General features: G+C 42.2%; 1 protein-coding gene across 7 annotated transcripts in view; it reads left to right on the top strand.

Annotated features, from left to right (window-relative positions):
* The first annotated feature begins 10947 nt into the window (after positions 1 to 10947).
* Positions 10948 to 27185, top strand: part of NCOA2 (nuclear receptor coactivator 2) — a 195152-nt gene continuing 178914 nt past the window's right edge. For 3 of the 7 annotated variants that reach the window (XM_069854222.1, XM_069854224.1, XM_069854219.1), the window contains exons 1-2: positions 10948 to 11083; positions 21985 to 22064. The gene's annotated coding sequence lies outside the window, so the exon portion shown is untranslated. Of the gene's footprint in view, positions 11116 to 21984; positions 22065 to 27185 lie in introns of all 7 variants that reach the window. The other 4 variants (XM_069854223.1, XM_069854220.1, XM_069854225.1 and 1 more) reach the window with 3 other exon arrangements.

Genomic DNA, 27185 nt, shown 5'->3' with positions numbered 1-27185 from the left:
CAGTGTCCTCCTTTATTATTGTTATTAAAAGAAAATGAAAGATTTTATCAAAGCAGCAGGGGATGAGATTTAAGTCTTTTCTAAAAATGCTTTTTTTTGTTTGCAAACATGATTTGCCTCAAAACTGTAAGCATTTAATGAATACTAAAGTGTTGTATTGTTGTTTCATTTATTTCCTTGATTTCATTTTAGAAGAGGAAGGGAATCCTTGGATCTACAACATGAGTATGAAAATTATCTTAAAAAATATATGTGTAGCAAATAAATTCAACTACAGGCATGTTTGGAAGGCATATTGTATTATGCATAGTTCTGTCATGTAAGAACTAGCTAAAACCGGGCCCACCAGCATCATTGCAAACAAACACATTTCAATTTCTGACTCCAAATAGCTTAAATAGCCTCCTGATTAGCAAGGTACTTAGGCATGTAAGTAGTCTCGATGAGTATCCTCAGCAAAGCCAAATAAATTTGCCGAATCACTTACCTAAGGGTGTCTCCTGAATTTTTTGAATTGTTGCATTGTTTACCCTGCTCTAGTTTCTACCAAGAGTGACTCAACAACAGTTCAGCAGCTGCTCAGAGTAGGACACCTCTCTGTCATACCAAACCCTGTACTAGCCCCATTTTTCATTGTTCCTTTTAACTCCAGCCTCTGGGTCCAGGCTGGGGATGGGGGTTGTGGGTTGAAGTTTTACTTATTTAGTTTTCAATCCACTCATTCCTTATCTGGTATTTAGCTTTCCATGTTTGGTCAGGGAAAAATCTTTTTGCAATAAACCTGTACAGTACTTAGCAAAATGGGATCCTGTTCAACAACTAATCAATGCAACAGCAGGAGTTTAGTTCGCTGTCTGAACCTATAGTTACGTGATCTGTTTCAAAAAGTATATAAGTATGAACGGAATACCTGAGCAAATGTCACCATCTCAGTTCCATAGACATAAATAGTAGCTTTCTCCCTCCTTGGAGGTTTGACTGTTTTACTTCAGGCTATTTAATGAGGCATTGTTAAGACTTGTGTTGTTAAAAGAGTGGTTCTCTGATTCTCCTGATCCTGATTTGTTGAAATACTATCTGTACAGAAAATACTGTATGTGCCACTGCCTTTTAAAAACTCAGGCAGATCAACACACAAGCAGTATTCTTTGTTTATTATGCTTTGATTTAGAGTTTTGATTTTGCCAAACTGTACAAACATGGGTGTTCTAAACACCTCTGTAAGATTTCTGTCTTTATTTCTTTTCTTTAAATAATGACAGGGAAAGACCTTCAATTGAAGTGTTGTATGTAATTTCAGCAGTATAATATCTGTAATAATGTATTAAACTGTGCTTTTAAATTTGGGATTCCAAAAGTTAGGATGATAGATCTGATCTCTGAAAAACAGTAAGCAATTCCATGTTGTTTGAGAAGCTGGGGAATAAAATACTTATTGGGATGCAGAAAAGGGTGTACAGCCTGCATGGCAAATGCAGTAAAGCTTCCAGAATCAGTAAGGCCTCAAACTAAGCATTATGCTCAGTATCAAAAATGCAGCCTGTTCTCTGTACTAAGTGGAAAAAGTCCATAACAGCTTGAATGGGTAGGGACTGGAATAACATGCCCCAAGACGAGAGCTGGATGGAACTGCAATTGCTCAGGCTAGAAAAAGTCTGAGGAGAAACACTGCAGCAGTTCTGCACAAAGATGAGAACTGGCAAAAAGAGAGGGAAAAAATAATCTTCATGTCTGTAGTGGATTTGAAGTGACTATAAAGGCCTAAAATGCTGCAAAAGAAACCATGTTTAAACATATGAAAAATGAATGATGAAGACAGAATAGCAATGCAGTAGCCTGGGAGCCTGAGATAACTTCATCACAGGTCGTTAAGAACAGGTTAGTCCAATGCGTTAGGAGTGAGATAGGCATGGATCATCCTGTCTTAAAGGAAGAGGGTGGACACAGATGGCTTCTTGACCTCTTTCAGCCTCATGATCTTACTGCTTCTTTTCTGGATTCAGGGAATATATTTAACCAACCCAGGTGTGTTTAAACTAAGAAGGAATATAACAGTTTTATATATAGAAATTAAATTCCTCCTCATACTTTGGCACTTTCTGATGTAAAAAATGGACACCTTGTCTCAGCTGAGTCTGTCCTTCATAGGGCATTTTTGCCTTTTGTAAACATAAGGCCAAGACTGGGCAGAGGAATATACAAAGAACAATTGGTTTTGGAAGCCTGCATTCCAACAAGTGCAGTATCTATAACCATCTCATCAAAGATATTTGAATTGTCTAACACAGGATCTCTCTGAAAGTCAAAATGGGAAGAGGAAAGCTAAGGTTGCAACTTGTCTTTTGAGAGGCACAGCACACCAAGGGACTGCGAAGGTGGTGGAGAGGGTTAGCTTTATGCCACTTATCTTCCAACCATGGCTCTTGCACAACACTTGTTCATTTAAATAGTGCATGCAGAACTGTTGACAGAGCCCATTACCTTAGCTGTCAGGTTGAAGGCACCAGACAATGGTAAGGTTGAGCTGCCTAAGTTATGTGTAAGTACACACATGGTTACAAATTGTGCTTTTCAAAATCATCCAGTGCATTTGCATCATCTTTCAAGCACCTATTCAAGAATGTATTATCTTACTGCAAACACAAGCCCTAAGTTAGTTTATTCATTTCTCTCTTACTCCCGTTCTACTTTTGAAATTTTTTGTTTTTTTATGAAATGGCTTTAATGTTTAATATTTGTGGTTTCAAACATTATGATAATTTTATTGATACGGGGCTAGGAGTAGGGGGACTAACAATTGATGATATTTCACAAGTCATTACAAATATATTTGAGATCTTAAAAGTGAAATGTCTGGAGTGGGATGGCATAAGAAAATATGTTTTAAAAAAATAAACAAAAATATAGCCTCTTTCTACTCTATCCTTGGCTTTCCTGACCTTGCTATTTCCTGATGAGCTGTACTTAATGGATAAGTAACAGGCACATGCAGCAAAACTGAAAGCAAAATATCTTTCTGCAAAACCCAGAGACGTGAGAGTGTGCTATACTAGGATTACAGCTTCAGAAACATGAACTATTTTTTACTGACGTGGAGCTGTTTCCTTGAGTATGCAAGAAGACTGAAGTGGAGAGGTGCTAATTTTGGTGAGGTGTTAATTCTGATGCCCAGTGATTATTTAGAAGTTCACAACATTACATTTCCTTCCTGATACAAGAAAGAAGAAAGAAAACCATAGAATTTCTTGCTACATTATGAGCAATGTGTCATCTTTATTGTACATAGGAAGACACATGTAGTAATAATATCTGCTCCTGAAGGCCAAAAGTGGGGAAGCCAGTTCAAGAAGACTGCCAGAGTCTGAGAACTGAAGGAGCTGTTTGGGGAAAGAAAGGACAGCTGTTCAAACCTAATCAGGGAGAGCTTCAGCTTTTCTGGTTGCTCTGCACTTTCTGTCTCAGCCTTCAAGAATGACTGTTCCCTATCTCTGATGCCTTTTTCTGATGAGTCAGGTGAAGCTGATGCTAAAGAGCTTTCAGAAGGCAAACCATTAGTGTAAAATGGAGGTATTCTCAGGGAACAGAAAACCTCTGTCCTACTACATCATCTGAAAAGCCCAGGGACAATAACTTTTTATAATATTTCTTAGATTAAAATAATTCCATACAAAATGTTGTTTCTTCAGAAGTTCAGGGTTCAAAGTTGGGCCAAAACCATGAACTTCATAAAAAGCTCTAATGCAAGTTATTTTAATAATTAGAGTAATTTAAAGTAAAACAGTAATTTAAAGAAACAACAAGCAGCCAAATATCAGAATTTGAACTTAAAACTCTTAACTCTATCCTGAAGAGAAACCAGTCGCCTTCTGTTTCTTCCTTCATGCTTTCTGGACTTTATTTACTTCAGTTAAAGTTTTTTAAGATCAAGCTTCTGCGCTATCTGTAAATCAAAAAGCTACCTATGGCCTCAAGTTTGGAAAGCCATTTAACTGGTTCTGTGAGTAAATCACTGTCATCCTTCCATCTTGATTTCAACTCTTTCATAATGGCATTAACTTCAACATAGAGAGGCAGATCTTAAATCTGCTGCATGAAATGTGCTACTTGTGCAGACATGCTGAGTTTTTGCCCGTTAAAAACATGCTTCACCACCACTCTGATTTTTTTTATATCTTCTGTGCTCCAATTACATGAGCTAGTAAATTTACTCATGTACATAACTCTAGATTTACATAGTAAGTGGCCAAGGTGGAACATAAATTGATTGTCCCCGAGGTGTGATCAGCTTAATAGTGAATTCAACATAAAAGTACATTCAACATAAAAGACATAGGGACACATGGGCTGAGGGTTGCACAATCGTTATGATTTAGGAGGAAAGCATTCTAATGTAGATGGTCAATGATGAGAAGTAATTGTTAAATATGAATTAATAAAGCTGCCTTAGAATAACTTTTCGGAGGACATCCCAAAGAAGGCAGCACAAAGGGTATGTCTAGGAGGCTCATTAAAGTGTACATGTCCACTTACTAATGGTGGGATGGCTTTTAATTTTGCCTTTCCTCAGCAATGCTTTTTATTATCAAATTCTTGTGAAGGTACAAAAATTTATGTATTCAAGTGTGTGAAATTAAGGGAAGATGACAGTGTTGCACAATTCTAAATGAAAGATAGGTTAACGTATTCAACAGTGTCATTACAAGGGGAAGAGAACATCACTCTTTAAGCAGCAAAACTATACTGAACCACTTCTATCTCTGTTTCTTATATGTAGCTCAATTACAGCTCTTAATGTGTAGGCTTGGGGGCTGTTTACATTTTTGGTTAAAGCTGGAGTGTAGGTGTGAGCTGAGTGTTTTTCATCCTCAGTAGGAGGAATGGCAATGTCTTTTTCAATAGACTGTATGAATATATTGAGTATGTCATAGCATAACTATTGTTGAACACATGCTGCAGAATGAGAACATGGGCTAGACTGAGTATAAAAGACTAGCAAAAATAAAGATAAAAGGGAAATTAAGGGCAAAAGGGAAAACAAAACAAAACAAAACAAAACAGACGATTAAAGGGAGTAATGATTGGAGAAGTTGGGAGAGCAGTCTGAAATAAAGCAGAGTAGCAGAAAGAATTCTGTTTTTCAAAAAAAGTATGTCAAAGCCACAGAATTTCTGAGGTTGGAAGGGACCTCTGGAGGTCATCTGGTCCTACCCCTCTGCTCAGGCAGGTTCATCTCCAGCAGGCTGCCCAGAAGTGACCAGCAGGCACTATCCCTCTCCTCATGGCTGAAGTTTGGTGCCACCTGCTCAGAAGTCCCACCACAGTGTGCAAGAACTTTAGGGGCAGATTTTGTTTGCCTGATACAGCATTTCATGTGGTCACAATTGCTTTAAGTAGCTGAAGGAAAGCAACAGAAGCAAGTAGGCTCGGTAAATGGAGGTGCAGGTCCAGCAAGGTAAAAATGCAAGGATTTTGGTATGATATTACAATACAAGAAAAATATATACACTTCTGGTACTAGTATAGCAGTTGTGCTCTAGCTCTACAGGTGTATTTCCCTCAGCTGAACATTATTTTGTCTTAGCATGAACTGTTACCAAAGTAGCATGAGTAAAATGAGCCATTCATTCTGACACAAAAATGTTTGCAAAAATAGAATCATAGAATCATGAGGTTGGAAAAGAACCTAGAGATCATCAACACCAACTGTACCTGTCCACTACTAAATCATATCCCTAAGCACTTCATCTACCTGCCTTTTAAACACCTCCAAAGACGAGGACTCCACCACCTCCCTGGGCAGCCTTTTCCATTGCTTGATAATTTTTTCCGTGAAGAATTTTTTGATTAAAATTGATTAAAACTCTAATTTTTACCTATGCATTTATAACATTTTTCAAAGCATTTTATCAGGTGAAATTGATGTTGCTCGATTTATTGTATCAAAAAAGTATGGAGCATTTCAAGGTCAACTGATTTAAAAAAATGAATATGAAGCAAGTTATTGAATTATTAAGAGATCAACATACAACAAGGTGTTTGATTATTGTAATTTATAATTTTGTTATTTGAGATGCAAAATATTTTGTCCAGGGTGAATAAACATAAACCTTAGGTTTAGCACATAAGCGCAATATGCCTAGGATGTAGTATTCACTGCAAGCTTTAATGAGTCCAGTGTATCATTGTATCAAATGAAAATAAAGCCTAAGTACCAGTGAAGGATCTGAGACAGATTCTAAATGCTTTGAAAAACATAATGCCATGTAAGTCAATGTGTTATTTTGAGAGGGCAAAACTTGGTGAACGGTAAATGGAAAGAGGATCATCAATGATAGTTTGGAGGTGCCATGTGAGGTCACAGGAGTACAGTAATTGTAGTAATTGTATGCGTATTGTGACAGGTTTGTACGTGTATTATGTAAAGGTGGTGGTGACTGAGAGAAGCACTTGGTGGCTGGAAAATGGCAAATGTGTCCATCGTCAAGGAGGGAGATCCAGAGAAGTACAGGACAGCCAGCTGACCTCAGTATGTGGGAGGATTAAGAAGTAAATCCTCCTGGATACCATGTCCAGGCGTGTGAAAGACAAGAAGGTGACTGGAGACAGGCAGTAAGGGTTTTCAAAGGGCAAATTCTGCCTGACGAAACTGACTGCTTTTTATACTGAGATAATAAATCTATAGAGAAGGGGAGAGCAGCAAATGTTGTTTTATTTGACTTCAGCAAAGCTTTTGATACAATTGCCCGTAGACTTCCTTTAACCACATCAGGGAGGTACAAGCTAGGTAAGCGGAAGCTAAGTGGAAAATTGGCTGAACCATTGGGCTCAAGAGCTGTGATCAGCATTAGTAGGTCTAGCTGGTGGCCAGTATTCTTCAATTGTGGATACTGAGGCAGATATTATGTAACACCTTTGTCAGTGACCTCAGTGATGAGATGAAGGGCAGATGACAGTGAGTTGGGAAGGAGTGGTCAGTGCACTGGAGACACCTCAGCAGGCTGGAAAAAATGGGCTGGCAGCAACCTCATGAAGTTCAGAGAATGGTGGTGCAGCATCTGGCATCTGCAATGGAACAGCCATCCACTTTATCAGCTGGACGACAAACAGAAAAGAGCTTTGCAAAAAAAAGGATTTGGAGGTCATGGTAAGCAACAAGTCAGCAATGTGCCCTTGCAACAAAGAAGGTCAAGAGCATTCTGGGCCATAATAGCAAAAGAATGGCCATCAGGTTGAGAAAAGTGATTATTCCCATCCATGGAATACTTGTGAGATTGCGCCTGGATTACTGTGCAGTTTTGAGCTCCTCAGTACCTGGAAGTCATTGACATAAAAAAGCAAATCCAGAGGATGGCTCCCACAATACTCAGGGTGCTGGAGCATGTGATGTACAAGAAGGGGCTGAGAAGGTCAGGCTGTTAGTTTTAAGAAGAGAAGGCTGGCCTGAATGTTATTGTTCTCTCCAGCTACCTAATGGGCAGGTATAGGGAGGATGGAGCCTTCTTTGAGATCCACAGTGGCCTTTTCACTGTGAAAGGCAACAGGCACAAGCTGGAACTGACCTTTTAGATATCAGGGGAAAAGAAAAATTCCCGAGTGCAGTCAAATACTGGAATGTGTTGCCCAGTAAAGCCATGCATTGTCTGTGCTTGGAGACAGTAAAACATCAGCTGGATATGACTCTGGGATATGTGGCATAACTTCAAAACTGGCGCTACTTGGAGCTGAGGGTTCAACCAGAAGACCTAGACAGGTGTCCCCCTTCCCAAAGAGGATAAAAATTATATAGTAGGTTTAGATGGTTTTAACTTCCATTTTATTTTCTTTGTGGGTTTGAGTTAGGTATATACTGTGTCAACACAAATCTTATTGGTTTTGTAAAGACCACATTTAAATCCACTTGGGAAGGTTAATGGGTAAGTGGGGACTCAATTCCCCATAAAGGCAGGCAGGATGAATCTACAGGGTAAATGCAGCTGCTCATGAAAAACTCTTTGTACATCAACAGCTGCATTACGTACAGCCCTGGTGTTAGCAGGTGCACATAAACCCTTCTTCACTACAGTTTAAAGCTGCAGATAGAGCTTTACGAGTCAGCAGCCATACCTAAGTGGCCCACCAAGTTCCTAAGTATTCAACAATTTGTTCGTAACCTTTCACCTTAGTGAAGAATAACTAACTTATCTGAAAATCAGTTAAAAACACACCTGCAGATGCTAGTTTTATGCTGTGTACCCCCTTCTTTTTAAGAACCTTGTTTTGAAGAAAAAAGAAATAAGAAAAAATTACATTGACAGCTTATGGTTATACTGATCAGGTAAATATGGTTGCAACCAGATTCTGCTATCTTTTCCTGTTGTTTTAAGAAAGAAAAATACGAGAGGAAATTTAACCAAACTTCACTGAAAATCCAAAATAAAAGAGCCTTTTCTCTGTATTAAATTTCACACCAGGAGAAGTTTGCAGATCACAGTAAATAATTAAGTTAATGTCTAAAGTGATGTTATGAACAAAAGAGCCAGCAGAACTATACACGGGAGGAGGATGAATATAAGAGGATGACAGATAGTTTATATTACTCTTGTTTAGAATGGATGACGCTTGTATTGAAAAACAAAGCACAGCTCTAGTCAGCACAATGCAGCAATGGTGACAATACACTGAAGAAGGTTCAGAGAAGAGACGTAATGCTATAAAAAATTCAGCACTGAAGTGTGTTCATCAAATCTGTTTCCCATCTGGAGGATGGTGCTTTCCCTTTAAAGAACAGCAGTTACTAACATAATTACTGGTCTTTGCACACTGTGATATTTGTAACCAGGGTTTTAGCCTTAGATGACAATATGTATTTGCTCCAGAGTTAGAAGCTTGTAACAAATCTCAGTGGATCTGAGCATATGTGTGTGGTTAATACCCCTCTCTTACCCAGTTTGACAAGGACACTCTGCCACCTCAGACTCGGGGGTTTTTGTCAATGTTGAGACTATAAACTTTGTGTTACATGGGCTTTTACATTTGTAGTGCAGCAAGTTGAAAGGTCTTCCTTGCTTTTCCTGGAGTATTTAGGTACGAGTTAAATAAAGGCTTCTGGTTACATTAAAAGAAGTGTGAAAATGGAAAAAAAATAAAAATCAAGCTTTCATAAATAAATGCTGGAATTGAAATTACCTGCCAACTTAAAATTAGACTGCTTACAGTTGTACAATTAAAGACATTTTTTTCTATTTTTTTTTTAGCAGACCACTGTTTCACTTACCATAGAAGAACGAATGAATCACAACTGTGAGGTAAATGATTAGCACAGATATAAAAAATGAGGCCAGAAGAAAAGCTCTGTCTCTCCAGAACTCTCTGCCCCAGGTTTTTTTTCACGTACTAGCAACTTTCATTTGCCATGTTATTTCAAGGTAATATTCTGATTTCTCTGCATTCTAGGCAGAATTAACCCTCAATTGCTTTCCTAGCTGCTGATGTACAGGCAGGGTGGAAGAGCTTCCTGAACATGGAGAAATTTCTCTGGTGAGTATGACCGATCGAGGGAAACATTCAGAAAGGCTGCCCTCTCCAGCTCTGCACCCCAGTGCAGGAGCATGCCCACTGCTCTTCTGGAGATGATGCCAAAAGTACTTCCCCTAAAACAGTGGCGTTTAATACAGGTAGGATCTCTGGTTAATTTAGCAGCAAAGCTCTAATTGAGCATATGCAAGCTACAATCCCTCCAGACCCATTTTCTAATGGGAAAAAATTCAAACAGGATTCTGATGGCCATCTCTTCCATATCCAAATTCTTTCTAAAGAAGAGGAAAATATTAGAAGGTTTCAGCAAATTGGTTGCAAAGACTTTTAACATGTGGTAAGGCAGTGGGAAAGACAGTTTTCCTTTAATTTGTTTGGAGAAACGGTTGAGCCATTTTTGCCCAATGAAAGAAAAAAGCTTAGAAAATGCCTCAGACACAAGTATGGGAAGTTATATGCAGCAGAATGGGGCAAAATGTAATCATTTGAGAAACAAGGGTTATGATCAGAAACTATTGGGCAAGCCTGACTCCAAGCAGAGTTAACCATTCCACTGATAACAATGTATATAATCTCTGGAGAGCTTCAGGAGAAACTTGAGGCTGCTCACCCTGTGAGAGAATGTCCAAACCCACACCAGTGACAGTGTGTAGGGTATAGCTCACCATCACTGACGTGAAAATGTGAAGCTTTTTCTTTCAAGACAGGATTTCTGCATTCGGGGCTGCTTCTTGAACCAAAGGGCAATGTTTAACAGTCATCCTCCAGCTCCTAATAATTTTTAACTGACAAATTCACTTCTCTAAGCTAGGAAAAGCCTATGTCTCCATCCTATCCCAAGCCCGTCTCTCCATCCCACCCAAAGCCTGCGTCTCCATCCCATCCCAAGCCTGTCTCTCCATCCCACCCAAACCCTGCATCTCCATCCCCTCGTTCCTGAGTAAGATACAGTCGATGCTGTGTATTTATAATACAAATTGCAGCATGTATATATATCCCTGTTTCTTTTTTTATTTATTTTTTCTTCTGTCCGGGGGCAAAGAAAGACAAACAGACTGCTCCCCCCGCGTCCCCCTGTTTTTGTGCGCAGGGACCGCCGAGAACCTCTCGGCGGGGCTGGCAGCGCGGGTCCCTCCGGAGCGCGAGGCTCCTCCGCGGGCGGACGCAGCTCGCAGGGCGGCTACAAGAAGGCATCGGGGCCACATTTAAAGTCTCGCCTTCCGCGGGCGAAGGACTTTTTGTCTTTTCCTTTGCCCCTTTCTTCCTCCCCCGTGGGAGGAGGCGGGCGGGGGGGGAGGGGGGCGGCTGCCACCGCGGCGGCGGGCGGGGAGCGGGCACCGAGGGGCGGCGGCGGCCCGGAGCGGCCTCCCCATCGCGGGGCCCGGCAGCCGCAGCCGCGCCCGGGGGCAGGGAGGGAGGGACTCGCGCCTCCCCCCGCCTCCTCCGGGGAGAAGGGGAGGAGGAGGGCGAGCGGTGGGAGGGTCTCCATTGAAATAAACAAGCAGGCAGTTATTAAAACGGGAACATGGCGGCCGCAGCCCCGGCTTCAGCTTCATCTTACAAAGCGAAGGTCGGCACCGGCGGGAGGCGGCACTGACTTCGGTAACGGCGCCCGCGGCCGCCTCCCCCCCCACCCCCCCCGGCTGCCGTGCGGGGCGGCACCGCGGCTTCTCCGGCGACGGAACGGGGAGCGGGGCGGCGGCGCCGTGGGGAGCGCGGGGGGAGCCGCGGGGCCGGGGCATCTCGCGGGGGGGGCGCGGGGCGACTTCCCGGGACGATTAAAGGGAGGGAGGGGGGGATGCGGCACCGCACCCCGCCGGGGCGAGGGGGCTGGTTTCCTGCCGGAGGGACCGGGTGCCGCCTCTCCGGCTGGGGGGGAAAGTGCGAGGGGTGCCTCGGGGGGGCAGGGGCTGCCCCGGCCGCGCTGCGGGGGGAAGGAGGGGGCGGCCGGGGCGCGCAGGGCGATCCGCGAGGGGCCGCTTAGGACCCTCCGACCGCAAACCGCGCACCGAAACTTGGAGGGAGGCTCGCTCCCCGGTGACAAAAGGGGCGATTTGGGGAGCAGGGCGGTGCTCGCCCGCCTCCCCTTCCCCGGCTGGCGGCGACTCGGCGCGCAAGGGTGCGGGCCGCTCCGCTTCGCCTCCGCGGGGCCCGGCGCCTCCTTTCCCCCGCCCCGGGCAGGCTCTGCGGTGTCCTCGCCCCTTCTCTCCTTCCCTCTCCCCCAGCGCAGGGCAGGGTCCGCGGTGCCCTCTCCCCCTCACTCTCCTCCCTGAACCGGGCAGGCTCCGCGGTGCCCTGTCCCCCTTCCCTCTCCCCCCCGCGCAGGCTCCGCGGTGCCCTGTCCCCCTTCCCTCTCTCCCCCCGCAGGGGACGCGCAGGGGAAGGAGGGGGGCAAAGCGGGCAACTTCTCTGTAAGTTTGAGCGCGGGGGTAGCGTGTGCGCGCCGCTGGGAGCCGCGGGGGCGCGCGGCGGGGACGCGCAGCTGCGCGCGAGCAGGGCCCGGGGCGCCCGGCCGCCGCCTCCCCGCAGCCCGGGCGGGGTGGGGGCCCGGCCGCCGCCGCAGTGCCGTGTGGCTGCGTGAGTGCGCGGGGCGGGGAGCGGCGGGAGGAGGCGGAGGACGAGGAAGAAGAGGAGGAGGGAGGGAGGTGGGGGGGGGGTGTTGGCAGCCGGCCGGGCGCGGGGCTGGGGTCCCTGAGCGGCGCCGGTCGCTGCCGCTTCCCCGCGGGCGGCTCCGCGTCCGCCGCCGCGGTTCTCGCAGGCGAGGTGCGAGTGGAGCCTCGTCCCTCTCCCTCGCTGCCCCTCGCTCCTGCGCCTCCTCTCGGGCCTGAGCGGTTCCCCTTCCAGAGAGGGGCGTGCGGGCCGTGGGGTTTGTCTGCGGGAGACCTGCCCGAGAGCCTGGCGAAAACAGGGTTTGGGGGGTGGCGGCGAGGAGGTCGGTGCTTCTCGGTTTTTCACCGAGAAATAGAGGAATCTGGGTCCCGAGTTCTGAGTTAGCCGGGGTACTTCTGTCCGAAGTGTGTGTCTGCGGAGGCCGCTCTCGAAACGCGCTTGTGATTTACCCAGGAAAGAGTCTCCCTGCAAAAGGAGAGCACCTGGCTTCTTCAGTGATAACCAGTTGTTTTTGTATTTCTGTTTTGTTTCTTTCACAGCACTGGGAAGCACGTGAATAGGCTTTGGAACCGAACTGATAATATTTTTATGGTATTTAAGTATAGTTTGAGCTAAGCATATAGAGTCTGGCAATTAGAGTTAGAGCAGAACTCTACCGATGCTGTAAATAAGTAAGCAGTTTAAGACTGCAACTCTTTTTTTTACTTAAACAATTTTTAATTTTTTTTTTAGTTCTTCATGTGCTGCCATCGTGGCTGAAGGCAGTAATTTGTTTTTTATCCCTTTGGGTTTTTATGTACTGAACTATAAAATCAACTCTAGCCAGTTAATTTCCTGGCTCTTTACAACCTGATAGCAGCATTGGGCCACCTGGGTGGGCTCCTCTCATAGGGGAATCCTCTCTGATTGCCTAAAGAGAGGGAGCTGCTAGTCCCATGCATTGGATGCTCTCAGAGAAATGACAATGTTGCACACAGCCATTAATGTCATACTGAAGCTATTATTCCCCAAAGCAGGGCTCTTGTTTGCTCACACACAGCTTAAGACCACTGTGAATGGAAACTGGTTGTTTTATTGCAGGTGGTGTAGGTGCTGTGCCTCCTACATAGTTTTCAGGACGCTTGCTTGTTTACGTCAGCAGTGGTGTCACAAATAGGATATACCAGGCTTGTGGATATTTGCACATACTGATGTGTATGCAAACACGTATGGATGCTCGTGCATTTGTGTCCCTTATTTTGATATTTGTGATACAGCTGCTTGGGGACTTGATCATAGCAATCGGCTTGGCTGTGTCACAGGAGATAAAGATGTAAATTGCTCCCGAATGGTTAATCCCTAAGTTTATGAGAAGTGCTGTGATAAGCTTAATGTTTGTAACCAATCCTGGTCATCTACGGTCTTGAACAAAATACTTTGTCATGGACTCAACCTTCAGAAGTATTTAGAACAGCTTTAAGAAGAAACGTTGATCACTAACACCATGCAAACATTTGAAGTCATGTGATTTTTAGTATGTTTGTATCTCACTTTGGTGAGCAATAAGTGCCTGACAAAGGTGGTGTAAGAATTTTTCTTTTTTTTTTCCCCAGACAATATACTTTCTTATTTTGCATTAAACCTGAAAATTTCTGAACTTTGTGCTTTCTCAAGCTTGTGGTCTTTGCTAGGGAGAGGATTCATGTATGACATGCTTCATCAGTATCTCTGCAATGTCTGGAGACGCTTCTTTACTAAATGTGTAAATCTCCTCGTGTTCCTCATTGAGAGTCCTGGTGGTATCGGTTCTAAATTTGAAACTCAAGATGGTTGAGGAAGGAATACTTTATTGCTGTCAAGAATGATACTTTTGGATAAGACAGTTCAGTCAAACGTTTTAAGCTGGAACTACGTTATTTGAGAGAGAAGATAGTCAAAGAATCTTTACAGTGGAAAAATAAGAAAATAGTAGGGGTTTAGTCGCATGTAGTGTGATATATTGTGTTAAACAGAAGCTCTGAAGTACAAATAAATTATTTAAGATTAATGTTTGTTTTTATCATCATTGAGGATGTAGCTTGCTCATTATAAGCCTGAAAGGCTTTGTCAGAAGAGGCATGTAAGCAGTCTGTAGTGTTGGTGTTCCCAACTTCTCCTTCCATCCCTGGAAAAGCCCAGTAAGAACTTGCCCATCTACAAGGAGCCCAGGTTTTGCAGCAGGAAGAACAAAGTCAGTGAGCCAGCTGCTGCTACAATGCCCAGTGTCTTCTGTTCCTTGCCTTTGTTGCCCACGTCACTGTCTCGTTGGCAAGATCTGGGCTTCTGTGCTCAGGGTTTCTCTAGCACCTTGCAACAGAAGTGCAGAGGCTTAGGAGGTCTGAGCATTAAGGGTGCCGTCAGTTCATTTAAAAGAAAAAAGCTGAACTGAAGACTGGTACCACATTCAAGTATCAATGTAACTCTCTTTGTCTGCTGAATGCTAATATATTGTGCATTGGAGAAAGGGAATACTGAACTAAAACTGTTCTTGCTGTGTTCATTTTTTGTGGGTTTGCTGTGCTCGGCCTCTAAACAGTGCAGTTCATATGCAAGTAGGTATGAAGTATTTTAAAAATTTGACACATTTCTTTAGTATTCTTAGAAGCATTTAAATGCTCAGTATTGTTTTATTTCTCTGTTTAGCTTTGGAGGTCAGAGGTTAGTTGTAGTGTTACAGCATATACTCTTCTATATGACACAACATTTTAAACCAAGAACAGGGTAACATTGATATTTGCTTTATAGAAGGCATGTTACAGCATCCATTCATCCACTCATTTTCTACTATTAGTTAATTTATTTACAGACTGCTACTCTGGCAGGATCCCTTATTTTTATTTTTAAATGAGGTGAAGTTCACTGCACTGCTATATTTTTGTTAGTTGTTAAAACATTCTCATACTCCTGGCAGCAGATAATGATAAATTCTTCAATGTAATGCTGGGAGCAAGGGAAGCGGAGAGGGAGAAATGGGGAGGGAGAGGTGGGGGGTGGAAAAACCCTCCTGAGCATATGGAGACATCCAGAAAAAGATGTGCATCGTCAGCTGTGATTCCATTGTGTGCTTGCAGACGGGATCTGAGCTCTTCTTCTCTTGGGATTTTAAATCTTACAGAAGTATTCTTTGGCTTTTACCCATCAAGATAATTCATCTTAGATAACCTATATTTCCTGTCTTTATTACAGATAATATTTTGATAATATTTTAAGATTTCGGGGAATAAATACAGTTGCCAGGACTCCTGCTCTGTGTTGCAATAACATTTTGAACAGACATATATACTGGTGAAATGACAATTTTAACTAGTAAGAATAATTTGTAATATTACGTCAGTGGTTACATATTACTAAGGCATCTTACCAGTTCTATGGTTAGTAGTTTGTCAGCAGTATTTACATTATGCAAACACTCCCTATTTTTAATGATTCAGTAGCCTAGCCTTTTCAAAACATACCAAGTAGAAATGTGACATGGAAAATGACAGCTTGTATAGTTTAATCAATTTAGGGTACAGAACTATTAAAAAAAGGATTTTTTTAATGGGATTTTAAAACAAAGCTATTCTGTTAGTGTTGTGAATATTCAGAACTAGTATTTACATGATGAAAAACTGAGTGGGAGAAGTTTATTTTCTTTTATTCAGTCACGCATTTACGTATTACCTAGAACAGTGTTTCCTCTCCTGAGCATTTGTAATACTTCTGCTGATTTTATACACTTTATTTTGAGTTGATGAGTAGTTTGAAAAATAGATTTGGAGTGTGGTGAATTTACCGCGGTGCATTTTGCTACTGTTTATGATTTTTTTCAATCTTGTTCCATGGAAATTACAAGTTGTTAAAGACTAATGGAAATTTTACTTAAGAGTTTTATGGAAATAAAAGGCACAGTTCCTATGGAAAGTGTATGGTCACTGGTGTGGTTTGGCATTTTGAAGTTTGAAATTAGTTCATGAATTTAAATGTCTGAAGCTGTACAGCAACATATTAATAACACTCAGTTATTCTTCTCTTTTGCAGCTGCATTGCTATACCATTCCAAGTCTTGCATTTCCTTAAATGGCTTCCACAACAATCTCCCATTAAAACAGTTACTGGCAGTTATTATTCTTGCTTTGCTCTCATTTTAGCAGTTACAACTTATAGTAAATCTCACTCTTTCTGTGAGTGTGCTCCCATTACTTAGGTATTCAGAAGCTTCTTTGTAATTTGCATTTGCTTTCTGCAACTAGAATGTAATGCCCTCTGTAAAGCCTAATTACGTGGTTTTTTTTTTAATCTTCAAGAAGTTACTTGCTATTTGGAGTGGATAACATTTTGATAAAACAATCCACATTGTATGGAAACCATTAATGTATTAATGAAAGGGCAGAAAGTCTAGGTGACAAAATAATTCAAATATTTACTTGAATATGTTGGTTTATCTGTAAGTCTTAGGTAGTATGGATCACTGAGCTGCTGTGGAGGGGATTCTGAGATATAGAATATATATCTGATATAGCAATGACTGAGAGTTGCTCTTTTGATGCTTTTTTTAGTGAGCTATGCAAGACATTGTTACTCTTTGGTAGGATTTATAGTGGGCATATCACAATTTGCGGCTTTATTGGCTGCCTCAGTGGAAAAGTCTGGAGTTGAAGAATGGGTATGGAAAGTGAAATAACATTTTACTTGTTAGGCCAGAATTATTGTGGGATTTTACTCTTACTTTGCCCATGCTGTAATTCATGTGTGTGTGAACGGATTTAGTTTCTCCTTGCTGTCAGTATTGATCTCTAATGAGCCTTGCCCATGGATTTTGAAGAAAATCACTCCAATTAAAAACAATGCAGTATGTCACCTATTTGTGCCTCACAGTTTATGTAGGAGGTACTAAATTCCATTTAAAAAAAGAAGACTTTGAGGATGGAGGAAAGTCTGTATATGAATAAATTTGTTAGTATATACTGACACTTTCATTACAGTGTTTATATGAACTTGTAAATTTATCATATGTCTGTGTGACAGAATGAAATCTAAAAACAATGAACTTAGAAAAAAACCCGAAATAAACCAAAAAAATCCTGAACAACCCAATTCCCAAGGTCTTACACCTAGTCTACAGTGGAGCTTACGTTTCTTTCTTTTCTTCATACTTCTTCCACCACCACACTTTGAGTTCACAAGGTATCTCTTCAGTCTTTGTTCTTTGCTGTTTCTTAATTAATGTCAGGACTTGCTGAACAGCCATTTACGTTATTCCCAGGAATAATCCTCCTTTTCTATCAATTTCCAAAAATAGATTATTTGTGAAGATTGAGTGAATATGGATCAATACATTATTTTAGCAGATTTCAATTATGTTCTCAAGGAGAAAAGCTCTTATTCAAGTCTAAACCTTAGTGTTTTTTCCAAAATTAAAGTTTACTACCAGAAATATACTGTTTTGTTTCAGTGTGGCCAGAATACTTGTTGCCTTTATTTTGAAAGAGAAAGTCAACCTGTTGACACTTTACTGGTTATAAAATGTAACTCTAAACATAGTTTAAAGCTACTTTTTAGTACTTGCCAATTTGTGTGCACATTCACAGTGCAAACATACTTTTGCTTGTTTTGCTGAAACTACTTTCTTGCTACAGTTCTGTATGAAATGAGTGTTAACTGCACAGTGGTGAGATAATTTGTGGTACATTTTCTTCTTCGCATAAGAATGAAAGAACATGAATACTCTATGTAGATTGAAAATATGTACACTAAGCTTGCACACCATAGATGTAATCTTCTGTATGGCTGAAAGTGGTAGTCACTCATTCCCTTCTAGCAAAACTGTGTTTTGTAGAGTTAATATTGTGTCTTGCCCACAACTTACAGTTTTTACAGGGCAAGGAGTTAACGCATTTTAGGTACTTGAAATGCTGATGTCCCTTTGCAGTGGAAAAGAAAGAAATGACTGTGCTTGAATGGAAAATAAAGACCTAAAGTGGTCTGAAGTCAGAGGATGATGTGTTATTCTGGGCTGTATCAGTTTAACAATTATCAAATCATAGAACAGTTAGGGTTGGAAGTGACCTTAAAGACCATCTAGTTCCAACACCCCTTCCATGGGCAGGGGCATCCCACTAGATCAGGTGCTCCAGCCCTCTGTTCATCTTTGTAGCCCTCCTCTGGACCCATTCCAAAAGCTCCATATCCTTCTTATGTTGAGGATTCTGGAACTGGACACAGTACTCCAGGTGGGGTCTCACAAGAGAGGAATAGAGGGGCAGAAACACCTCCCTTGACCTGCTGACCATGCTTCTTTTGATGCAGCCCAGGATACAGTTGGCCTTCTGGGCTGCAAGCACACATTGCTGGTTCATGTCAAGCTTCTTATCAACCAGCACCCCCAGGTCCTTCTCTGCACAGGGCTGCTCTCAATTACATCATCCCCCATCCTGTACTGAAAATGGGGATTGCCCTGACCCAGGTGCAGGACCTTGCACTTGGCCCTGTTGAATCTCATGAGGCTCTTGGAGGCCCGCTTCTCCTGCTTGTCCAGGTCCCTCTGGATGACATCTCATCCTTCTGGTTTGGCAACTACACCACTCAGCTTGGTGTTATCTGCAAACTTGCTGAGGATGCACTCAATCTCACTGTCAGTATAATTGATGAAGATATTGAACAGCACTGGTCCCAGTATAGACCCCTGAGAGACACCAGTAGTCACAGATCTCCATCTGGACTACTCTGAGCCGTTGACCACAACTCTCTGAATGTGACCAAACAACTAAATCCTTATCCACCGAACAGTCCACATATCAAATCCGTATCTCCGATTTAGAGAGAAGGGTGTTGTGAGGGACTGTGTCACCGGCCTTACAGAAATCTAGATAGATCACATCTGTCAGCTTACCTGTGTCCACTGCTGTGGTTACTCCATCATAGAAAGCCTCTAAGTTGCTCATACAGGATTTGCCCCTGGTGAAGCCATACTGGCTGCCATTGATCATCTCCCTGTCCTCCACGTGCTTTAGCACAGCTTCTAGGAGGATCTGTTCCATGATCTTCCCAGGCACAGAGGTGAGGCTGACAGGTCAGTAGTTCTCAGGGTTGTCTTTTCTTCCCTTTTTAAAAATGGGCACAATGTTACCCTTCGTCCAGTTACCAAGGTGTTCTCTTGACTGCCATGACTTTTCAAATATCATGGAGCGTGGCTTGGCAACCACATCTGCCAGTTCTCTCAAGACTCTGGGATGAATCTCATCAGGTCCCATAGACTTATAACTGTTCAGGTTCCTCATGAACCTGGTACTCCTCTGCTGTGGGAGGGGACTTATCTCCCTGGTCAACTTCTTGCTGTCCCATGACCCAGGAGGGGTGAGGAGAGCAATTATCGGTGAAGACTGAGGCAAAAACGTTAAGTACTTCAGCCTTCTCCTTGTCTCTTGATGTGTGGTCACCATTTTCAACCATCAGTGGGTGTATATTCTCTTTGACCTTTCTATTTTGATTGATGTACCTGTAGTAGCCTTTCTTGTTAGTCTTTACTTCCCTTGCCAAGTTCAGCTCCAGCTGCGTCTTGGCCTTCTTGACTTCATCCCTACACAATGGGGCAGCGTCTCTGTACATGTTGCAGGTTACCCATCCCTGCTTGCACTGCCTGTGTAGAACTTCCTCTTCTTTAGTTTAACCAGCAGGTCTTGACTCAATTATTATGTAAACCTTTAAAAAGTTTTCTTTTACCCTTTGGGAGACGAAGAATTGAATAGTGATGTTGGAAAATGGCAAGGGTAGAGAATGATGACTGTGGTGCATTCTGGCTTTATGTGGTAGCTAATTCTGATAATTGCGTACTGTTCGAGATGGAGACCCCTACATGAGGCCTACCTACAGGCGTTTGAGCACCACCATTAATAGTATTGTATTACTGTGAAAGCTGGCTTTATTCAAGAGTGGTTTCCCTTGAGTTTTCAGGAGCACCCAAAGAATCTGCTTTCATGAGAATAGTTGCTAACATTGTGTTTTGCTGCAGCATTTGTTTTCCTTTATTTCAAGCTTCAGAAAGGGAAGGCAAAGGATTAATGGGTAAATTAATTGTTCATCACTTCATGTTCATCACTTTCCTTCACTGACAGTCTAGTTTGGTTAGAGGAATAAATCGTGAATATAAACTTGTTGGGTTTATAAACTTGTCATTAGTTGTTGTATATTTCAAGACTTTTACTTGGGAGGAAGGATCTCATTAGCGGTATTTTGAAGGTAGTGCTTCTACTGTGAAACTGTCATGTGTTGTCTTGGTTTTCAGACATTATTATTATTATTAAATGTTTTATAAATAGAACAAATAAATATCAGCAAAAAATGTCATTTCCATTATTGCTTCGTGGAGCCCTGTGGGCTTTTGGGATAATGGCCGGGAGACACATTACTTTTGTGTAGACTCTTTGAGCTGCGGTACTGGAGGTCATGTAGATCTGGAGGTGGGACCCATAAATGAATCAAGCAGCCATGTGAGTTATCAAGAAACAAAATGATAGTAGTGTTGTCATTCTCATTTTGCTGGCATGCAGCAGCCAAAAGATAGGCAATGAACACTTTTGTCTAGACAGGCACTGTCATCATTATTGCTTCTCTTCGGAAAAGGTCTCTCCACCGTGGGCTGGGGCTGTAGCCTGCATCTGTGTGTGAGCCGGTGGCTTCCTTTTGGTGTGTCTCTCTGAACTGCAGGTGTCTAACAGGCATTGTAAATCTTGCTAAGTCATCAAACAGTCTACTCATGTTCTACTGAAAATTTTATTCTAAGACAAGATGATGCTTTCTGCCCATGAGGACCTCCTGGAAACCCCGTCTTTGTCATGAGGCTTGTATGCTTTTGGGGCATTCCTGAGGGAACATTGTTTTCAGATCTTGTGTGTAGATATATTGTATGTGAATATTTCTTAGTTGTGCCCCTGAATACCCTGTTACTGCAGTGGTGCTCTGACTGTGACTGAAAGAGCTTTAGCAAAGTTTGTTTGAAGAAGGTTTCTGTGAGATGGCAGAAATGACAGAAATAATGAAGTTGTTTTTAAATTCCATCTTTCTTGAGACATAATTAGTGCACTTTTTTTTCCTCCGTTGATGACTCTTGTAGCGTATCTTTCATTTGCTTTGTTCTGCCTTTTTGTTTCTCAGAATAAAGAAGGTAGGAAGCTCTCTTTGGTAGTTTGCTTGGATATATTTGACACAAAATAGTGTTTGACCTACAAACAGAAGTGCAGGTATAGTTACATGGGTAGTGGCATGCTCCTCTTCTTGGAAGAAATGTGTATTGTGCAGTGTGTGTCCTCTGCTCTCCTGGGCTCTATACTAATGAAGAGCTTTCTGTTTGTTTGTCCACTGATACTTGTCACTGAGGTCAGGAGTTATTCTAGGTGGAGATCAAGAGAAGAAACATGTTTCTGTATGTATTGCTTTTAATAAAAGATGAAAGATGTTTTGTAAGAACACCAGTTTCTCCTTTTTTGAGATTTGAAACTAATGTGTTATAAAGTAAACCAGCCAAGCAGTCGAGCAAAAAAGGAACCAGCAACTTTCACAGAGATTTCCCACAGATTCTTTTGTGAAAATAAAAGCTGCATACTGTGTAAGTTAGTGTAAATATCTTAGTTGCTATCATTGTGAATTTGCAGTAGGCAGCAGGTAGAGAGGAAGTTGTGTGCCTGGAGTGATTGTGCAGCTGGAAGGGGGTTGTAGTTATGTCTGGAAAGGCAGATAGTGCTCTGCAAAGTTTGTTTCCCTCTTTGCGTTATGCTTAATACTGGCACGTGCTAAGCATAATATTTTTATTTTTTTATGCCCGTCTCCAAAAAAATACTAATGTTTTTCTCTTAATTTTGTTCCTAGCATGCTTGAGATGTGTCTGAGTAGTGAGGCCTTCCACGCGCGCAGCCTCTAGAAGTTGTTGCCCGCTTTGCTGAATCTTGGTGAGTTGTCTGTATCCTATTGCGTTTAATTGGACTGTGTTACAGTTTTGTTGTCTTCACCAGGGATTTCTGATGTGACATGTCTTAAACTGATTGTGGGAATACAGCAGAACAAGCCTTTGGTGTGGTATTATATAGTGAAAGTTGAAATAAAAACATTTTGGAGACTTTTAAAAAATAACACTTAGACTGGTTATGGAAGCAAGGACCTTGCTTTGGTGCCAGGACCAGGAATGGGACTCTCTGCTGAGAAAGGCTGAGGGGATAAACACATGATGTTTTTTCACATTAAGTTTGTCTAATATTTTATTCTTTAACCAAGGAATTGACATTTTTCAAATGTGCTGATTATAGTCTATCTTATGGCAAAGGTTGAGTATGAAATAATACAATCTTTTCCTTCCAACAATCTGCGCTAATAAATTACTTAAATTGAGGGTTGAAATTGGTATAATGACACTGATGACTTAAACTGCTTGTTGCTCAAGAATTACTGTCTGATGACTCCATCAGGCAGTGCTGTGCCTGTTTTTAACTCTGCTTGCAAGAAGGGATAATAGCACTGAGAATTAGAAAAAGAGACTCCTGCGGATTGTTTAAATGCAGACTAATAATAGATTGGCAGTGCAGAGAAAGAAAGTAGAATATAAATGCTATGTTTTTATTTTAGGTATATTTAATATATCAATATACTCTCTTGGTGTAAATCTTTTACAAATATGTATTTGAGATTTTATGTGAGAACCTTTTCAGAGTACTTATGAATAAATGTCTTTTAACATGTAGAGTGACTTATTAAGGTCAAAAATATGTATTTTTGAGGCTTGCATTCTAAATATAGAGGCGGTAAATGAGCCTGCTAAAAAGGTTTTTAGTTCTTTGGAGCATAACTGTTTATAAAATGCCAACCATTTATGGGTAAAATTATATATGTCCACATCAAGTATCATTTCCTCTTTTGTTAATTATGTTGAGCAATTTTTTGAACCAACAATGCTTTTCTTTAAACTCACTGAATTTTCATAGAATCATAGAATAACCAGGTTGGAAGAGACCCACCGGATCATCGAGTCCAACCATTCCTATCACACACTAAACCATGCCCCTTAGCACCTTGTCCACCCGTGCCTTAAACACCTCCAGGGAAGGTGACTCAACCACCTCCCTGGGCAGCCTGTTCCAGCGCCCAATGACCCTTTCTGTGAAGAATTTTTTCCTAATGTCCAGCCTAAATCTCCCCTGGCAGAGCTTGAGGCCATTCCCTCTTGTCCTGTCCCCTGTCACTTGGGAGAAGAGGCCATCACCTTCCTCTCTACAACCTCCTTTCAGGTAGTTATAGAGAGCAATGAGGTCTCCCCTCAACCTCCTCTTCTCCAGGCTAAACAACCCCAGCTCTCTCAGCCGTTCCTCATAAGGCCTGTTCTCCAGCCCCTTCACCAGCTTTGTTGCTGTTCTCTGGACTCGCTCCAGAGCCTCAACATCCTTCTTGTGGTGAGGGGCCCAGAACTGAACATGGTATTCAAGGAGCGGTCTCACCAGTGCCGAGTACAGAGGGAGAATAACCTCCCTGGACCTGCTGGTCACGCCGTTTCTGATACAAGCCAAGATGCCATTGGCCTTCTTGGCCACCTGGGCACACTGCTGGCTCACGTTCAGTCGGCTGTCAACCAACACCCCCAGGTCCCTCTCCTCCAGGCAGCTTTCTAGACAGACTTCTCCTAGTCTGTAGCACTGCATAGGGTTGTTGTGCCCTAAGTGCAGGACCCGGCACTTGGCCTTGTTAAACCTCATGCCATTGGACTCTGCCCAGCGGTCCAGCCTGTTCAGATCCCTTTGCAGAGCCTCCCTACCCTCCAGCAGATCCACGCTTCCACCCAGCTTAGTGTCGTCTGCAAACTTGCTAAGGGTGCACTCGATGCCTTCACCCAGGTCATTGATAAAGACATTGAACAGGACTGGACCCAGCACCGAGCCCTGGGGAACCCCACTTGTCACTGGCCTCCAGCTGGATTTCACACCATTTCCCACCACTCTCTGGGCCCGGCCACCCAACCAGTTTTCCACCCAGGAGAGTGTGCGCCTGTCCAGGCCAGAGGCTGACAGTTTCCGAAGCAGAATGCTGTGAGAAACTGTGTCAAAGGCTTTGCTGAAGTCCAGGAAGACCACATCCACAGCCTTTCCCTCATCCAGCAGCCCAGTCACTTTGTCATAGAAGGTGATCAGGTTAGTTTGGCAAGACCTGCCTTTTGTGAACCCGTGTTGACTGGGCCTGATCACCTGGTTTTCTGGCATGTGCTTCATGATAGCACTCACGATCACCTGCTCCATGACTTTCCCTGGCACTGAGGTCAGACTGACAGGCCTGTAGTTCCCTGGGTCCTCCCTGCAACCCTTCTTGTAGATGGGCACAACATCAGCCAGCCTCCAGTCCAGTGGGACTTCCCCAGTCTTCCAGGACTGTTGGAAGATGATGGAAAGGGGTTTAGCCAGCACATCCGCCAGCTCCTTCAATACCCTTGGATGAATCCCATCTGGCCCCATAGACTTGTGGCTGTCTAGTTGGTCTAGCAAGGCTCTGACCACCTCCGCTTGGATCATGGGAGCCTCATTTTGCTCCTCTAGCTCCTGGGTTTGTACACAGATGGAACAACTTTCTTTACAATTAAAGACTGAGGCAAAGAAGGCATTAAGTACCTCAGCCTTTTTCTCATCCCCTGTTACTGTTGTCCCTTCTGTGTCCAATAGGGACTGTATGGTCTCCCTAGTCCTCCTTTTATTATTTATATATTTATAGAAGGATTTTTTGTTATCGTTCACAGACTTTGCCAATCTGATTTCTAGTTGAGCCTTAGCCCTTCTGATTTTTTCTCTACACAATCTCACTTCCTTCCTGTAGTCCACCCAAGAGGCCTGTTCCCTCTTCCAGAGCCCATAAACATTTCTCTTCTTCTTGATATCACTCAAGATCTCTCTGTTCAACCAAGCTGTTTTTTTCCCCTGCTGGCTTTTTTTCTGGAACATGGGGATGGCTTTCTCCTGAGCTGCTAGGATTTCCTTTTTGAAGAGCTCCCAGCCCTCATGGGCTCCCTTGCCCTTAAGTACTGTCTCCCATGAGCCTTTGCCAACCAACCTTCTGAAGAGATCAGTCTGCCCTCTGGAAGTTTAATGCTACTGTCCTGCTAACCACCCTCTTCACTTCACCTAGAACAGAAAACCCTATCATCTCATGATCGCTTTGTCCTAGGCATCCTCCTACTGCCACATCCCCCACAAGGCCTTCTCTGTTCACAAACAGCAGGTCCAGGAGGGCACCTTCCCTTGTTGGTTCATTCACCAGCTGTGCAAGGAAGTTGTCTACCACATATCAGTTGTCTTCTAGCATCAGTGAATGAAAAGATATTAAGAAGCTTTCCAGTGCTTCTGGTTTTTTTCTGCCTTTTCCCTTGGCTGTTCTGATAAAACAATTTGTAGTTTATTGAATTCAGTGAAGTTTGTAATACTGGTTAATAGTTTGTTTATGTATTATAAAAACTTGAAAGTGCTCAGCCACATAGATATTATTACTTATTTACACTTATTATTTACACTATATTACTTATTATTTATTTACACTACTTATCTAGGCTGCATAATGATCATAATGTGCATGTGCAGTTCTTTTAATCATAAGCAGCTTTTTTGAACATTTAGGCAAATTGTTTAGAAAAGGAAATATTTAGAATATTTTTTTTCTAGTGAATAGGACTCAGAATGAGCTAGGTACTTAATAAAGAAAAATGTCACTGCCAAAAATTTCAAAAGAGAACACAGAATTTTGTTATCAAACTGACAGTGTGTTTGTTTTCAGTTGTCTCAATTGTAATTTTCCATTTAAAGAAGGAATGCATTAGGTAAAGACTGAAAAAAAATATATTCGTATAAAAAGCAATTTGCATGTGATTGCTTTATTTCACTAATCAATATATATGGGGGGGATCCCCTTTCTTTTGTTTAATGTTGCTGCATTCTGCACCAAAATTATAAATTTGGTTGTTACTGTACCAGAAAGTAATCCGATATCTTTACGGATACTGACTAAAACATAGTTGCTGCGTTTTCAAAGTTCAAAGCTTTTAATACGAGCAAATAGATAAATATTTGTATATGAAGTCTATGATGATGACAGTGAGGAAGAAACCACTTTAAAAAATGTGTGTCATGAAAGGCTTTAGAGAGCAAGGATGAACTAGGGAGGTAGTTTTCACTGAAAATATCCTTTTGCTCTAGGTGGCTATTTACACATGTGATGGACAGTTCAGCAACAGTAAGTTGCATAAGGCAACAAGTAGTTTAAAATTTTCGTTCCTTTGAATCCTTAAATTCTTACATTGTTTTTTTGTTTGTCCAGGATTTCAGTCTTATAGTTTGCTGTATTCAGTTGTTTGCTTGCTCCATCACAAGATCAGAGAGCTGTAGCTGTTTATTTTAACCAGTGCACCCATCAGAAAGTTTACTAGTGTCTGAAGGATATATCAGTTGCAGTTTCACTGAAGAAATCCTGGCCTTGGCTTTTGGCTGGTGCTACTTATGGAAAAGGTGTTGAGTTTGACTATGTGTTGTGAAACTATATCACCACCATGACTGAAATTGTGCATGTTCACCGTGTATGCTACTGTATTAAGTTTTTTGGAAAGTGGAACTCCTGCTTAATACTTACTGGATCTGTTTTTATATGATATAGTGGATAAGAATGTGAATGTTGGACTGCTTAAGTGGCTTAAGAATGTGTGTGTTAACTGAGAAGAAATAATGTAAATGGCAAGTTGTGGCTGTTCCCTTAGAATGTTGTTAGTTTAGGTGGTGGGAAGTAGCTTCTGTGTGCTACCAAAAAGCCACCCAATTAGGATGGTGAGAAGTTTAGGGGTTAAAAAAAAATCCGAACAGATAAAAATACTAACTTTTTAGTTCCTAGTCTAAAAGTTTGCAGTCAGAGAACATTTTTTTTTTCTCTTTCTCCTTTTCTTTTTGCATGAAATGGGTTGCTTTGTAAGGAACATAGCCAAAAAAGTGTAGATTAGAGAAATCTGTTTTCTGTCACTCTTGATCTGAAGAGTGTGTTTCAATCTAACTTTGTAGTGATTT

This window comes from Phaenicophaeus curvirostris, chromosome 3, assembly GCF_032191515.1.
Source record: "Phaenicophaeus curvirostris isolate KB17595 chromosome 3, BPBGC_Pcur_1.0, whole genome shotgun sequence".
In the NCBI taxonomy this organism is placed as follows: domain Eukaryota; kingdom Metazoa; phylum Chordata; class Aves; order Cuculiformes; family Cuculidae; genus Phaenicophaeus; species Phaenicophaeus curvirostris.
The sequence above is the reverse complement of the archived record's forward strand: the minus strand, read 5'-3'. Positions and strand labels throughout refer to the sequence as shown.